Source organism: Eptatretus burgeri, chromosome 19 (assembly GCF_056783735.1).
Source record: "Eptatretus burgeri isolate ZD-2024b chromosome 19, Ebu_testis_v1, whole genome shotgun sequence".
Taxonomy (NCBI): Eukaryota; Metazoa; Chordata; class Myxini; order Myxiniformes; family Myxinidae; genus Eptatretus; species Eptatretus burgeri.
In genome coordinates this window covers 2,159,473-2,176,066 of record NC_140979.1, presented here as the reverse complement: position 1 = coordinate 2,176,066, position 16,594 = coordinate 2,159,473, and the positions used below count along the sequence as shown (strand labels likewise).

General features: G+C 44.9%; 1 pseudogene across 1 annotated transcript; it reads left to right on the top strand.

Annotated features, from left to right (window-relative positions):
• Window positions 1-68: 68 nt before the first annotated feature.
• Window positions 69-12,930, top strand: LOC147008401 (uncharacterized; annotated as a pseudogene). Its single transcript, XR_015053407.1, has 3 exons — window positions 69-247; window positions 497-634; window positions 10,582-12,930. The product of XR_015053407.1 is annotated as an uncharacterized LOC147008401 (transcript).
• The last annotated feature ends 3,664 nt before the right edge of the window (window positions 12,931-16,594 follow it).

Genomic DNA, 16,594 nt, shown 5'->3' with positions numbered 1-16,594 from the left:
TCATGGACACGTGATGTGGCGGGAACCAATCAGACACCGCGATCTCGCGGTTCGCATTTTCCCCAAACAGCTCGCGGTCTTCACTCGGTTACCACAGCGTACCGTCCTTCACCGACACGACGTGCGGTCCACCATGACCCGAGATCTCAGAGCGGCTCCGATGGAGGATACGTGGTCGGTCCAGCAGGTTCTCCAGAAGACCGCGGGTCCATGGTCGGTTCACCCGAGGACAAGGAGTCCAGACCCGGTACGTGACGTTCACTCCGTACCGAGAACTTGTGTTTCCCGTACTGATCCGTGCTGTGTACTAACACAGGAACTCATTGATTTAGTGAATGTCACTATGTCTGGAGCGGAGCCGGAATTGAATTGTGAACCGAAATCCCATCCATGACATGTTACCCTCCCTCTTGTACATGACATCTTGTATGACATCATTTTATACCTCATCACTTCATCATTCGATTCCTCTTTAATCTTGTTTACAACAAATCAGATGAAGATTTACTCGTGATGATGGGCCTCTGCACCGGCACACAATGGCCTGTTCATGAGGACTCCAGTGGCATCTTTAACGTCGTCGAGGAATCACTGGATGAGAAGACAAGAGACTTGCCTTTGCTTTCAGAGGAAGGTATGCTCACTGATGCAACACCTTCCCTGTGCATCACCAGGTTGGGAGTTTATAGCTCATCCTGTAACAAACTTATTTAAGGCCAAATTATGTTCAATATTATATTTAAAGATGTGAAGGGTGAACTTAGTTACCACTAAACTCGTCGGCTGTTTGTAAAGCAGAGTTGGTGAGAGTTTACCAGGAAACTAATTAATTCTGCTCGATGGATTGAAGTCACAAGTTCAAGGTCAAAGTTTGACCCAAAATCATTTTTCACGAAATTTTGACCTGAAGATGTGACCTCGACCTTTGACCTGCTGCAAGAACTGTTATATAACCATTGTCATGGGATCGGTGTGTTTGTCCCGACTCTGTTTATCTGTTTTGGTGAAATATCATTCAGGTATACTTGGTGTTGGTTTTATGGTTAGGGTGGTGGACTTGGTTTACTTGGGTCCTGAGTTCAAATCCCACTTTACTGTTGAATTAATACCAGGTGGGGTTGACTCAGCTTGTCATCCTTCTGAGGTTGGCAAAGTGATACCAGCTTGCTGGGAGGATTGAGCCGTTTGAGTATCCTGTGTCAGAGTGGTCACCTGTCCAGGATTGTGTCCAATAACCCAGGTAACGACTGTTGCAGCACTGATGCTCTCTCTGTACAGTGTGGTCTTCATGGATGGATCATAAAGGACACGTTTAACAACATTACCCTTCACGAAGGGTCAGGGACGTGAACTCTCATGAGCACCTGACGAATTAAATAATTTACAGTTAATCATAACCTCTTTTAATTGAGGAAAGTGTGAAAATGTAAAATTTAAAGCTTAATTCGTGTTTGTTTACCAGCAAATACTACCTGTCGCTTCGCTGATGGGAATATTCAAGGGAAGAGGGAGAGGAGGGAGGGGAAGGATAAAGGAGGAAGAGGGGTAGTAGAGAGAAGGATCGGGTGAGCAGAGAGAGGGATGGGATCGGAGAGAGACAAAAAGGGGTGAGGAAGAGGGATAGGGATGAGAGAAAGGGATAGGGTGGGATAGAAAGGGATAGGTGTGAGAGAGGGGGAGGGGAGGGAGGAAAGTGTGGAGGGGGAGAGGAGGGGGGATCCAGGCAGATGTGACGCCGAGTTTTACACCCATCTGGGAGACATCACACACTTTTATGAATCACCCTGCCTGTGAAACACTGGGATGACAGTTTATAGCTGGGTCAGGATGCAAACCCAGGCAAGACATTTGAGAGCGATCATACGTACCTCTTGGCTATCCTGCTGTGATCTGCTAATTGATTGCTGTTGAGGTAATGGGGAGGTGGCACAACGGGAGGGGATGGCAGCATGAGGGGGAGGGGCATCGTGAGAGGGGAAGGGGCATCATGAGGTGGGAAGGCATCATGAGGGGGAGGGGGCATCGTGAGGGGGAAGGGGACATCGTGAGGGAGGAGGGGGAATCGTGAGGGGGAAGGCATCATGAGGGGGAGGGGCATCGTGAGAGGGGAAGGGGGCATCGTGATGGGGGAAGGTGGCATCGTGAGAGGGGAAGGGGGCATCGTGATGGGGGAAGGGGCATCGTGAGAGGGGGAAGGCAGCTTGAGGGGAAGAGAAGGCAGCGCAATAGGAGCAGAAGGCAGCACGAGGGAAGGGGAATGTTTCATTTCATTTATTTCAAGCGGAGGTTCAGACCAAAGCAAACAAGAATGAACTTCGCACTGAAGCGGAGGTGAAATTTGCTCACGCCATGTGCAGATGGAAGCAGCAAGGATGGTTCATGAAGATGATGTCAGCTGACTTCCAAGCAGAGGGAAGGTGACCCCGGAAAAATGATGGAGTGAATGGAGCAGAATGTTTACAAGTACAATGTTCCGTCGTTTGATTAAATCCGTCAGGGAAGCGACGGGTACTTCGACTGGTGGAATACATAAAGCTCAATTATTTTTTATTTTGTTTTTTTTATTGCCGCACACACACGAAGTGAAAGGTGGAGTTAAGCAATTTGTTCACTTTGTCTGTTCTGTCGACAAACATCAGTTTATGTTCGAGGAACAACTCCATTTCAGTTGAAAGTTATATTTTGAACATTAATCGGAAAACAAACCTGTAGTTTGTCAGTACTTTGGCGATGCATCCGTCCCGGTCGCACATGCTTGGAGAGGAGGAAGATAATAGTTTTAATCTGCTTGCAAAATTGAAAATCATTCCAAACAGGAAACTTACTGTTTTTAAAGATGTTATAAAGGACACAAATAACAGTGTTCCATCTCCACCTCGAGGCACCGAAGCAAGTGCACCACTTACCCACCCGGAGGATGTCACGGCAGAAAGAAAATAAAGACACCAATGTGCCCTTTGTGGTGTTTTATGGGTGAAACCTTCAATGCCTTCATCAAGTATTCACACCTCTCGACTTTTCACATTTTGTTGTGTTCCAGCCTGACTTCAAAATGGATTAAATTTAAATGTTTTGTCACTGATCAACACAAAATACCCAATAATGGCAAAGAGAAAACATATTTTGAAATTTAAAAAAATTAATGAAAACTGAAAAGCTGAAATGTATTTCGTCAATGTGTGTTCAACCCTCTCAGTCAATACTTTGTGGTGTTGCAGTGTTGCTTTGGCTGTATACTTGGGGTAATTGTCCCGTTGGAACGTAAATCTTCGCCGCAGTCGAAGGTCTTTTGCACTCTGAAGCAGGTTCTCAAGGAGGAGGAGATTGGGACCATACTCTGTGCAGAGCGTTGGTGCTGCTTAACCAGTGTCTTTGGCTATTGGGCACAATCCTGGACGGGTCGCCACTCCGACAGGAAACCAGGATGCTGGCACTCACTTTGCCGACCTTATAAGGATGACAGGCCGAGTTAATCCCACCTGGTATTAATTCAACAGCTGAGTGGGATTTGAACTCGGGACCCTCGGATCCAAAGCCCGGCACCCAAGCCATTAAGCCAACATCAGACAGCCAATTCCTCAAGGATTTGCTTGTATTTGGTTCATTCATAGTTCCCTCGAGCCTTGCAAGTCTTGCAGTCCCTGCCTCTGAAAAGCATCCCCACAACATGATGCCGCCGCCACCATGCCTCACGGTAGGGATGGTTTTGGATGGATGAGGAGCCTCACTCAGTTTCTGCCAGATGCAGTGCTTTGCATTCAGACCAAAGAGTTCCATTTTCGTCTCATCAGACCACAGAATATTTTGCCTCTTGCTCTCAAAGTCTTTCACGTGACTTTTTACAAACTCAAGATGTGCTGTCACGTGCCTTTTTCTCAGGAGTGGCTTCCGTCTCGCCAATCTCCCATAAAGCCTTGATTTTTGAAGTGCTGCAGAGACTTTCGTCCTTCCAACAGGTTCTCCCATCTCAGTAAAAGAACTCTGTAGTTCTGTCAGAATGGTGGTTGGGTTCTTCTTTACCTCTCTGACAAAGGTCATTCTTGCCTGGTTGCTCAGTTTGTTCGGACGGCCAACTCTAGGAAGAGTCTGGGTCGTTCATATTCTTTCCATTTCCTCATGATGGAGCTCACTGTGATCTTGGGACCTTTCAACACCAGAAATTGATTTCATACCCTTCGCCAGATCTACGCCTCATCACAATTTTATCTCGGAGTTATACGGACAGTTCCTTCGACTTCATGGAAGAGTTTCTGCTCTGTCAACTGTGGCACCTTATCTGGAAAGGTGTGTTTATTTTTCGAAATCATGTCCAATCATTTGAATTGGCCACAGGTGGACTCCAATCAAGTTTGTTGTTTTTTTGTTCACAATGTCGAGGCTCGTATGAGAGTGAACACACAACGCACAACAAGAGGGGTAGGAGAGGGAAAGACAAAACAATGGGGAACAGACACATTAGATCTGTGGTTGGGTGAGGGATGGGGTGGGGAACACGGGGTATACAAGATGGACACTACAGGGACTTTCAGGAAGGAAAGCAGGGAATTTGAATGAGGTGGGTTTGGGGTGGATTAACGGGGGTAGAAAAGATCATGGTTTTGGATGGGGGAAGATAAGAGGTGGTGGTGAACAGCTGTTTTGACTACCTGGAGGGAAGAGTGGGATTGAAGAGAGTGTGGGAGTTTGTTACAAAGGCGTGAAAAAAGAGGAATGAAAGAGTGAAGGTGAGCAGTGATTCTTGGTTTTGGCAGTTTTTCCAGAAGGGGGTTGTTAGCGGACCTTGAGCGCCCTGCGGAAATATGGGGGGGGGGGTGGGGGCGGAATTCAGATCGTTACCCTCGGATAACTCCGAAGGTACGGACGGGTCCCTTACAGGACTGTGAATTGTCAATAATTCAACCACGTGTACAGGGTTATTTGCCAAACTTCAAAATACCTTGAAGCCCACGTGGCGAGCTACTGAGGAATTCACACCCTCGACGGAGCTCGAACGAGACTAGAGTTCCTTTATGGAGAGAGTTGCGACAACTAACGATTTGACGCCATTTTGAGTCCATTCAGTGCGGTGTGCGTGCAGAGCCGCCGTGTGGCGCTAGTTCATTGAACCGTGTCGGTGTATTCCATGATGTTCTCTATGTATGAGAGATGGGAATGGTCTTTTCCATGTTGTTAATGGACAAATTATGTGAAGATGACAAAATAGAAGATTTATGACAACGAAGAGCCATATATGATAAAGAAGAAATTCACAGAGCTGGTTGTAATTTCACAGTCACAGACATTTAGAATCATGAGAAAGAAGGAATGAACTCGACAAGTCCACGTGCTGCTTATTTCAGCCTCATTTTAATTTCAGGGAGGCGAGAGCGAGACTCGAACTCTCACCTCCCTGCTTATACATGTACATGTACAATACAATGTTAAGTGTTATCTTTGTATTTCTGCAGTTGTTTGACCTTGTTTATCGTGTGTGGGTATATATTTGTGTTTGTTTAATTTTCATAATTAAATTATTAATCTAAACTTTGCTGCATGTTGCCGATCATATATTAATCCCACCAAAAATAGAGTAGCCCACCCCACCCGGCCCCCTCATTCCCTGTTTCCCTCATTTCCCTTATGTTTCCCTCATGTTTTCCTCATTCCCTGAAGGTAAAAGCCAGTCCCAACCATTCTACACTCAGAAGTTCGATGGGCTCCCTTCTCTGCTTCTATGGGGTGTCGACCTGTTTCGTATCCTGAGATCTGGCAGTCCACACCCACACCAATAGATTTTAAATCTTTGGTATAACCTACTCTTAAAAGTTAGGGTTGGGGTTAGATTTAGGTTTAGGGTCAGGTTTAGGGTTAGGGTTAGGGTCAGAATGAGGGTTAGTGTTGACCCTAACCCTGCCTTTGAAGAGTGGGCCGTGTTAGCCCGTTCTCCTTTCATTCGTCTTTGTTTTGACTTTAGTTTGACTTTGACTTTGAGTCTGAGTCTGACTTTGGAGACATGATCTCGACCCTATAGTAATTGATCTAGCTCGAAGACTCCAACTCAAACTTAATTTTAAATAAAGATGCCTTCCCCTTCAAGTTCTAATTAATCCACGAGCAATGGATAACAAGCCTGGAATGCCAAAGCAAAGGCCAGTCTCACTCGCAGCACACAAATATACGCATATGGGACCATTACCACCATCACACTGACCTGGCAGAGAACTGACCAAGAAGTTGCTTTCCATCCAACACGACTGACTCTGTTCTCCCAGATTTTCCGTCTTTTAGCATCTGATGGACATCTATACATCTTGAATCCCTTCTCCATTCTATTTGTGCACCCAAAGCTGCAACAACCTGTCATTTTGTCATAAAATCGATGTAAAACACGAATGAGAACCCGCTCCGTACAGCGGGAACGTTAAAGCGCTGACCGATATGCATCTGATCCTGTCCGCGATGGACTCAAAATGGCTCCACGCAATCACGTGACGAGATTTTTCCGGACCCTCTATGTCGCAACTCTCCCTATAAAGGGACTCCAAACGAGACGAGCCGTTTCCGTGCTCGACCCGTGCGTAACCCGAGCGGATGGTTACCGAGGTCTCGTCAGTCCAAATGCACTACTACAGCAGCAACGGCCTTTTTAATCACCCAACACGCACCGTGCTAAACCAATGAAGGAAAGGATGAGGACGAGCTGAAAAATTCAACAAATGGATATTTACTTACACAAGGTGGGGAAGGAACACATAAAGGGCAGAGTTAAACCGACTATAAAGGATGCAAATTTACACACAAGTACTAATACAGTCGCTACTGAAAGACGGGCCCACACACAGACACACACACACACACACACACACACACACACACACACACACACACACACACACACACACACACACACACACACACACACACACACACACACACACACACAAAAGAACCCTCATGGTCTTTATTGAAGGCCTCCAGCTCGAGGACAGGTGAGCTACTGACCAGAGCCTGTGCTTGGACCTGTCCACTTCGTGTGGTCTTCGACGATCTGGCTCGGCGGGACTCGAACCTGCAACACGATTCCGCTCCAACCACCAGGTCCCACGCTTTCCAATCGGCCACGCACCAATCGACTAAGGCCAAGGAGAAGATCAGAGGCGACGATGATCCAGCTCGGCGGGACTCGAACCCGCAACACGATGATGATGATCACCACGACGACGACCACGACCCTTTTACCACTACGACGACCTCCACCACCTCGATCCTTTTTTCCACCCTAACTACCCAGCCTGGCGTTTCTTATATTCCTTTCTTCTCCAGGGTGAGCACATCGCCGTCTGAGGCGCTCTCCACCCTCATTGGACGGGGCGTCGTGGGAAGGTCGCTCTCTGTGGCCATGTCAACTCTCATTGGCCGGCGTGTCGTTGGAAAGCCGCCTTCTGTGGCCATCTCAACTCTCATTGGCCGGCGTATCGTGAGAAAGCCGCCTTCTGTGGCCATCTCAACTCTCATTGGCCGGCCTGTCGTGGAAAAACCGCCTTCTATGGCCATGTCAACTCTCATTGGCCGGCGTGTGTGGGAAAACCGCCTTCTGTGGCCATCTCAACTCTCATTGGCCGGCGTGTGTGGGAAAACCGCCTTCTGTGGCCATCTCAACTCTCATTGGCCGGCGTGTGTGGGAAAACCGCCTTCTGTGGCCTGATTAGACAAGGGGCATGCCCCTGCCTTCCTGGGTGGAGTCCCGGTCTGAGGTGATGGAAATCTCCGCCCACGTACGTGGCCGAACGCACGTGGGCGATGGCGTCGGTGTGTGGAGTGAAGTGAAGGAGGTTTGTTGTAAGCGAATCTCCGCAGCGCACACATGTAATTCCCGTTAGACACAGGTAGGGGGCCCTAACTATAAACACACACTTTACCGATATAACTGTTCTATAGGGACCTGAATGTTGAGTGCAGTAAGCTTCCAAATTCGTAACAGTATCCCACTCTCAGCATTCCGTAGACTCCAGATTCCTCCTTTCCTGTTTGAGTAAGTTTTGAAATTAACTTTTTCACATTAAATTCAGAGAATGTGCCTTTCTTGCACCACATTAAGTTGAGCAGTTCAGGAGACAGCCTTTCTCTCCTTTTCCTCTTCCGTTTCGTCTCCTACATTATTCCTCTCTTCTGTCTCCTGATCCAAACTGTCAGTATTTCATATCTTCCTCACTTTTGGTGCCTCTTATATTAAGAGTTGTTTATTGTTGCCAAGGCCAATGCAGCTGCTGTCAGTGTCTCTGAACTTGTTTTGTTGCCATTGCTGAGTCCGCTTTGGCAGAGTTGTCGGTGTCTCCTCGTGTGGTGGTCATTGCTCTGGCCAGTTCAGCCTTGGTTGGTGTTCTGGTGACCCAACCAGACTTTCATCAGATAAAACAGCTGGGTCAGGAAGAGCTTTAAATTATCCACGCATTGTAGGTGAGTCAACTTTCTTGTTTCTTTGGATGTTCTTCTATTGGTCGTAAGGGTGTATCCAGTCCTTGTTTGTTGATGAGGTTACTCAGTGAGTCTGGAGCCAGACAAAACAAGATGGGGAAAAGACTGCCTCCCTGGAAGATCCCATGCCATATCTTCACATCTGGTATTTCGATATTTCCTTCTGAGTGCTGTCCTCTCAAGGTGGTATTCCACAGTTCCATTGCTTTCTCAATCAGTTTGATTTCTTGTGGATTGATTTTGTATATTTACATGCATTTTCTCATCCATGAATGTGCAACACTGTCAAAAGCTTCCTTATAGTCGTAGATCCAGGTGGTGGACAATTTGGTTCTTCGCATTTTGAAATCTTCAAGTACGGCCTGGAATGGGTGGTGGCCCTTTTGTTCTACGTCTCAACCTCCTTGTTGGCTTCGGTGATGGAACATCATTTCTGTCATGATTCCTGTTAGAAGTTTGTATGTTGTTAGTAGACATGTTATTGGCCGGTATTTGTGAGGAAGTTGGGTTCTTTCAGATTTTTAGATGAGAAATGTGTTTCCTTCTCCGAACCACTCATGCACTTCCTTTTCCTCTTGGATTAGTTTTTTTTGAATGTCCTGGCGTTGTGATTGTGGAGAACATCAAGTTGTTTCAGCCAGAAGTTTGGAATGCCATCTGTGCCTGGATTTTAAAGTTTGGTGGCATTTTTTGAAGTTGTTTTTTATTGTTTATTTCTTCATCAATAATGGCTGCAGACATTTCCTCTTTCAACATGTTGCTTCTTCTTTTCCAAGTCCATGATCCATTCTGCTTCCTTGTAATGTTCCTTTCGATCTTCACGAATTCCTTTGCAGAATGTTTCCCCATCTTTTCGTTTTTCAGGGGGAGTTGACACATTCTCCTTTTGTTTCCCTAATTCGTGGAAGAATCTCTTTGGGTTATTCTCAAACATGTGATTTTGTTTTCTCCTGTTGTTTGCTTCCTCATACGTTGGTGTTTTTTTTTTTTAATCTTCCTTGCTATCATTTCCAGATTGAGTTGGTTTTCAACACCCAAGCACTCGAGGTCTTTGTCTCCAATTTTGTGTTTGTTTTTTATTTTTTGAATTCTCCTTTTTTAGTTTTGGGTTTTTCTTTCCTTCCTGAACTGTTGTATTTGTCCAATGTGCTTGTTGTGTCTGTGTGCGTTTGTGTCTGTCTGTCTATGTGTCTGCATCTTCATATTTTCACTTTAAAAATAAAATTTTGCAAATTTTTTTTCAACAAAATTTCGATTTTTTTTTGCATTTCTACATGTTATAAGTGATTTCCAACAAAAAACATGTCAAAATTATAATTGCGGCTGATTTTGGAACTTCAGGTGGATATACCCACGTAAAATCAATTTCTGTCTCAAGGAATCTGGTTATGACGAATTAATTGAGTATGTAAAAGTTAAAAGTAAAAGGGAAAGTTGCAAACTATAACTCTGAGCACTGTTGACGTCAAATTGAATGAATAGGATATCAGGTTCACTTGAGTGAACGAGCAGTATTGGCGGCGGAGGTTTTGCACTCTACCGAGTGCTGCTCCCCCTCGAGTTTTCTCTGTTTCCGCTTGTCCGATCGATACAAAATTTTAAACATAGGAGGAACTCCCGATGGAGAATGTTTTTATTGTTAACATTGTCATCATATGTCACATGGTATGGCAGTCATATTGAATTACAGGGAACATTTGTATATCACTTTCCCTGAAACCACTCAACGAAAAAATTGAAACTTTGCATGTTATCAACTCCCCATGGGGTGTGTCGAGTGATTATGATGACGTCCTTAGTGAAGTCTTCTTCCAGCCATGATTGGTTGAATTGAAATCCTTCTCTGAAAAATCTTAAACTTCATTTATCTTATCTTTGACCAGACGTGAGTGGATAATTAATTTTTTGACGTAAATAACCCATTCCAAGAAACAATGTGATATAATAGGGTGCATGGATGATACGAGCATGTGGGCCATGATAGTAGTGGCCATGATATTGGGTGTTCAGTTAATAATGGTAATTTTGTACAGAATGAACGTGCAAGGTGAGAATATTTGCTCTCCGAGTGCTGTTCAAGTTGTAAAAGTTATTTATTGATGTTTTTGCTCCATTGTTAATTTGCAGAGAATATAATTGAAACGTCTTCAAGTGTCAACTGTTCCTCATCATTGGACAAAGAAGTTTCTTTCGATCATCACCTGACAGATACTTTTTGTCAGGAAGTTGACAAGTTTAGGGGTATGTCTACAAACAACAACAACTGTGACAGGTGGATCATTGTCTTGCAACGGGAGAGCCAAAGAGGTGAGAAGACAAACAATTTTGCTGTTACCAACAAAAACTTCACGTCCTCATCGTGTTTGGAAGGATGTGTTGAAATATGCACAGGTGAGTCGTCATACAGGTGCACTGTGTGTCAGAAGGGATTTGGTTCTTCTTCATATCTGTTGACACATCAAACGTTTCACGCCAGTGAGAAACCCCACAAGTGTTCTGTGTGTAACAAAGCGTTTAATCAAGCAGCGAACTTACATACTCATCAAAGAATACACACCAGAGAGAAACCTTTCAATTGCTCTGCATGTAACAAGGTCTTTTATCATCAATCAACTTTATCGAGACATCAAAGAATACACACCGGAGAGAAACCCTACAATTGTTCTGTATGCAACAAAGCCTTCACTTATTCATCAACTTTATCGAGACATCAAAGAATACACACCAGAGAGAAACCCTACAAGTGCTCTATGTGCAACAAGGCCTTCATCAATCCATCAAATCTGTCAGCACATCAAAGAATACACACTGGAGAGAAACCCTACAATTGTTCTGTGTGCAACAAAGCGTTCAATCATTTATCTAACTTTCATAAACATAAAAGAATACACACCGGAGAGAAACGCTTCAATTGTTCTGTGTGTAACAAAGCGTTTAAACATTCATCAACTGCATCAACACATCAAAGAACACACACCGGAGAGAAACCTTATAATTGTTCTGTGTGTAACAAAGCGTTCAATCATTCATCTAACTTTCATAAACATCGAATAATACACACCGCAGAAAAACCCTTCAACTGTTCTGTGTGCAACAAAGCGTTTAATCATTCATCAACTGCATCAACACATCAAAGAATACACACCGGAGAGAAACCTTTCAATTGTTCTGTGTGTAACAAAGCGTTTAATCATTCATCTAACTTTCATAAACATCAAAGAATACACACCTGAGAAAAACCTTACAAGTGTTCTGTGTGTAACAAAGCGTTTAATCATTCATCAACCCATCAAAGAATACACACCTGAGAGAAACCTTACAAGTGTTCTGTGTGTAACAAAGCCTTTGCTCATTTATCAACTTTATCAACACATCAAAGGATGCACACCGGAGAGAAACCCTTCAATTGTTCTGTGTGCAACATGGCCTTTCCTCATTCATCATCTCTGTCAAGACATCAACGAATACACACCGGACCTAAACCCTTCAATTGTTCTGTGTGCAACAAAGCGTTTAATCATCCATCATTTGCATCTGGACATCCAAAAATACTTCAAAGCAAAAATTTTCCATGAACAGGTGTGAGGATCATGTCACACATGGGATTGTAAATAACAGCAAATCTAGCGCCATCGATTGCAAAGAAGAGAAGTGTAAAATACAAAAAGATACATCTACAAATATACACAGACAACTGGGAGAACGAGAAAAGAGCAGGAAGATTGTAAAAAAGATCTGGAAAGAGTTGGGGAGAGAGAAAGAAGGCACTTTGCAGTGGCTTGGAAGACGTCACGTTTACTGGGATGGAGAACGAGTCAGAGTACAGTGTATGTGGAAAGTCTACACCCCCTTTCAAAATATTCACCTTTTGATGCCGAATAACCTGAAATTAAATATTGTTACGGCTGTGGAAATTCGCAATACACCATAAAGGGTCCTCAGATCAGTTATGACGAAAAGTAATTGTGTCGTTGGATTTCCCCACCGTTGTTTGGAGGGAATTTCCGTGTTCACAGGGCTGTTATCCTTTGAGTTAGCCGTTTTTCTTTTCTCTATCATTATTTTAGACCAATCATCCCCCAACAACCAAATCGCCACCACCAACATTCCCAAACAACTACAACTCAAACACCACCACTTTCGCCTCTTTACCTCCACAACTCCACCCCGCAAACATCGCTTCACCGCCATTCTCAAACGACGCCCGCCAGCAACCAAATCGCCACCACCAACACCCTTCCCAAACCACCGCAGCAAACTCCCACCACCTCCGCCTTTCTACCACACGTCGTGCCATGGGCTGTGAATGCGTTCCTTTCGCCTCAAAAAGCGGATCAGGAATGCTTCACGCCCCCTTTTCATCCATCCAATGACTGAGCATCGGGTGGTGCAGCCCCGCCTCCGAACCCGCTGTGATCCACAAATTTGCATATACGCTCCTCCCCCGGCCTATATAAGGGTGAGCATGGCGCAGCTCGAGAGAGTCAAGTGGGAGCAGTGGAGTGGCAGCAGCAGTGTGGCAGCAGGAGCGTCGACAGTCAAGTGTGTCGGTTGCGGCAGCCAAGTCTGGAGTCGGTGGAGTGGCAGTCTGGAGAAGCGGAAGACGGGGCAGTCAAGTCTGCAGTGTGTCGGTGTCGGCAGTCTGGAGAATCGGGAAACGGGGCAGTCAAGTCGAGTGCAGTGTCGGCGGGGCAGTCAAGTCGGGAGACGGAGCTCGAAGCCGACGGGAAAGGCAGACGGGGAGCGCCGGAGAGAGCTCACCGACCACGCCAGGGACACGAAGCCAGGCGCAGCTACGCTGACATTGCGGCTTGCCCGCCATCGCGCCACGAGGGCGCGGGTCAGACCCTTCAGTCTCGTGGACCTGGCCGCTCATCCAGATTCCACGCGCATTAGGCCCACGGGCCCAGTCTGACTCCCTTGTCTATGAGGGGGTCTTTTCTTGCTTTTTCTTTGAATGCGTGTTGTGGCACCGAGTCCCGTAAGTAAAACCGTATAAGTGACTCCACATAATTGCTTATAGACGGTCGTAGCACCTTTTGTTTTGCTTTTGTTCTGTATACGTGCATGTTAGTGTTTTGCATGTGTTCCAAGCGTGTGTCGAAGAAATTCTCAATTCCTCCTGTACATTTGAGTCAATTTAAATTGGAAAAACAAACACAAACATCAATATGGAGAATCGTGGCATCACAAGCAACACACTCTTTCCCCGACTCTGCAGAACATAGAAACTTTGATTTCTTATCTAGTTTTCAGTGAGACGAGGTCTGTTTACCCTCCAAACATGCTGACGCCATAGCTGACTTGTTGCGGGTTCAGGAAAAAAATCACTCGCAGCTTTGTTGCAGCAGCCATCTGGGGGTCAGCCTAATTTTGCAGGGATGAGGAATATTTTTGAACAAAAGGTTGATAGGAGTTTTCAGAGAGGGTGAGATCATCCAACCATGTTTTGATCATCCTCGAGACAAAATGGCGTCAAGACTGCAGCCCTTTGGGTGCTGGGATGGATCACACATGGCTCCTTGGTCCGGAGGTCGGAAAGTCAGCCCGCATTGAATAGGCGAGGGAGAGATTTATAATCTGCTCTGGCCAGTTCATTCCTTGGTTGGTGTTATTGGGAACCAACTCGACTTTCATCAGCTAAAACAGCTGGGTCAAGAAGAGCTTTAAATCATCCGTGTATCGCAGGTGTGTCACCTTTCCTGTTTATTTGGGTGTTCTTCTGTTGGTTGTTTGGGTGTATCCATGTCCTTGTTTGTTGATGAGGTTACTCAGTGGGTCCAGAGAAAGACAAAACAAGAGGGTTGAAAGTCTGCCTCCCTGGAAGATCCCATGCCATATCTTCACATCTGGTATTTTGATATTTCCGTCTGAGTGCTGTACTATCAACGTGGTATTCCAGAGTTCCATTGCTTTCTCAATCAGTTTGATTCCTTGGGGATTGATTTTGTATATTTACACGCATTTTATCATCCATGAATGTGGAACACTGTAAAAAACTTACTTATAGTCCATCCAGGTGGTGGACAATTTGGTTCTTTGCACTTTGAAATTTTCAAGTACGGTCTTGTTCAGTCGTGGGTGGTGGCCCTTTTGTTCAACCTCTAAACGTCCTTGTTGGGTTCGGTTCTGGAACATCATTTCTCTCATGCTTCCTGTCAGAAGTTTGTACGTTGTCCGTGGACATGTTATTGGCCGGTATTTGTGAGGAAGTTGGTTTCTTCAGATTTTTTGAAGAGAAATGTGTTTCCTTCTCCGAACCACTCATGCACTTCCTTTTCCTCTTGGATCAGTTGTTTGAATGTCCTCGCGTTGTGATTGTGGAGAGCATCAAGTTGTTTCAGCCAGAAGTTTGGAATTCCATCTGCGCCTGGATTTTAAAGTTTGGTGGCATTTTTTGAAGCTGTTTTTAATTATTTATTTCTTCATCAATAATACCTCTGGACATTTCCTCGACTTTCATGGTGCTTCTTTTCAAAGTCCACGATCCATTCTGCTTCCTTGTTACGTTCCTTTCGATCTCCAAGAATTCCTTTCCAGAATGCTTCCCCATCTTTTCTTTTTCAGGGGGAGTTGACACATTCTCCTTTTGTTTCCCTAATTCGTGGAAGAATCTCTTCGGGTTACTCTCAAACATGTGGTTTTGTTTTCTCCTGTTGTTTGCTTCCTCATACGGTGGTTACTTTTTTTTATCTTTCCAGCTATCATTTCCAGATTGAGTTTGTTTTCAACACCCAAGCACTCGAGGTCTTTGTCTCCAATTATATTTTTTTTGGGGGGGGGGTGGTTCTCTTTCCTTTCCTGAACTGTTGTATTTGTCCAATGTGTTTGATGTGTCTGTGTGCGTTTGTGTCTGTCTGTCAAGGTGTCCACATATTTCACTTTAAAAATTGTTACCTTCGCATTCTGCGAAAGGTTATGTTTTGGTCGGCGTGTATTTATTTATTTATTTATTTATTTATTTATTTGTTTGTAATCTTGTGATTCGTATAACTCGAAAAGTATTAAACCGAATTGCATGAAATTTGGTGGGATGATTGGTTATTAGCCAGGAAGCATTCGATTAGAATTTGGGATCGTTCGGGTCAAAGGTCAAGGTCAAGGTCACGAAAAGGTCAAAATCGTCTTTTTACGATAACACGGTCAATTTTTATTCAATTTGCATGCAACTAACGCCAAAATGTTCAGAATTCAACGCCTCATCTTGTGATATGCAATATGACACAATGACGCCCATACTCTTGTTACCGGTTAGGGGTCAAAGGTCAGGGGGTCACGACCTTAAAAAATATGCGGTTTTTGTCATAATGCGGTCAATTCTTGTCCGCTTTACATGAACCCAGCACCAAAATGTTCAGAATTTAATGCCCAATCTTGTGACACAATGACGTCATAACACATGTCACCGGTTGGGGTAAAATGTCGGGGGGGGGGTCACGCCCTTGAAAAATATGCGGTTTTCGGCATAACTCAGTCAATTCTTATTCGATTTGCATGAAACCAGCATCAAACGAGATTACCTTCTCTTGTTGAAACGTTGTATTCACCGAGCTTGCGAGTGAAGACTCGCCAAAACGACGTGAGTTGATTGTTGTTTAGTCCGTAGCCCCCGAAAGTCGGGGGGGTCATGACATTATAGATATGTGGTTTGTGTCATAAGACCATTCATATGAAACCAGTTCCCCACACTCATACCAAGAACTAAAAAAGTAGTGGCGGCGAAGGTATGCGCTCTATGAGTGCCCGTTCTAGTTATTATTGTAATACATTCACCATTATTGTTAATTGATTATGTGCTGCCCCCTGGTGGATAAATGAAATTATTGCCTTGTAAGTGTTCTTTGCCGAGCCGTTCGATTGGCTCGTGGACATCACGTGACCGAGAGGTCAAGGTGAAATCTCGTGCTGCCTCGTGACATCCGGTTCTCACCTGTGCCGATTGGAATGTCAGGTGGATTTATCAGACAGGTATTACGTTCTGTATTCAGTTCTCCATATATTTCCACCTTGTCTCTGCAGTTTCACACCTGTTCCTTTTCACGTTCGCGTTGGACGTTCATCCAATCAAAGGTTCGTGCGGTTCTGCGATTGGACGGTTGAGCAGCGTCATCGTGGGCGGGGAAAACACGCCCTGGGAGAA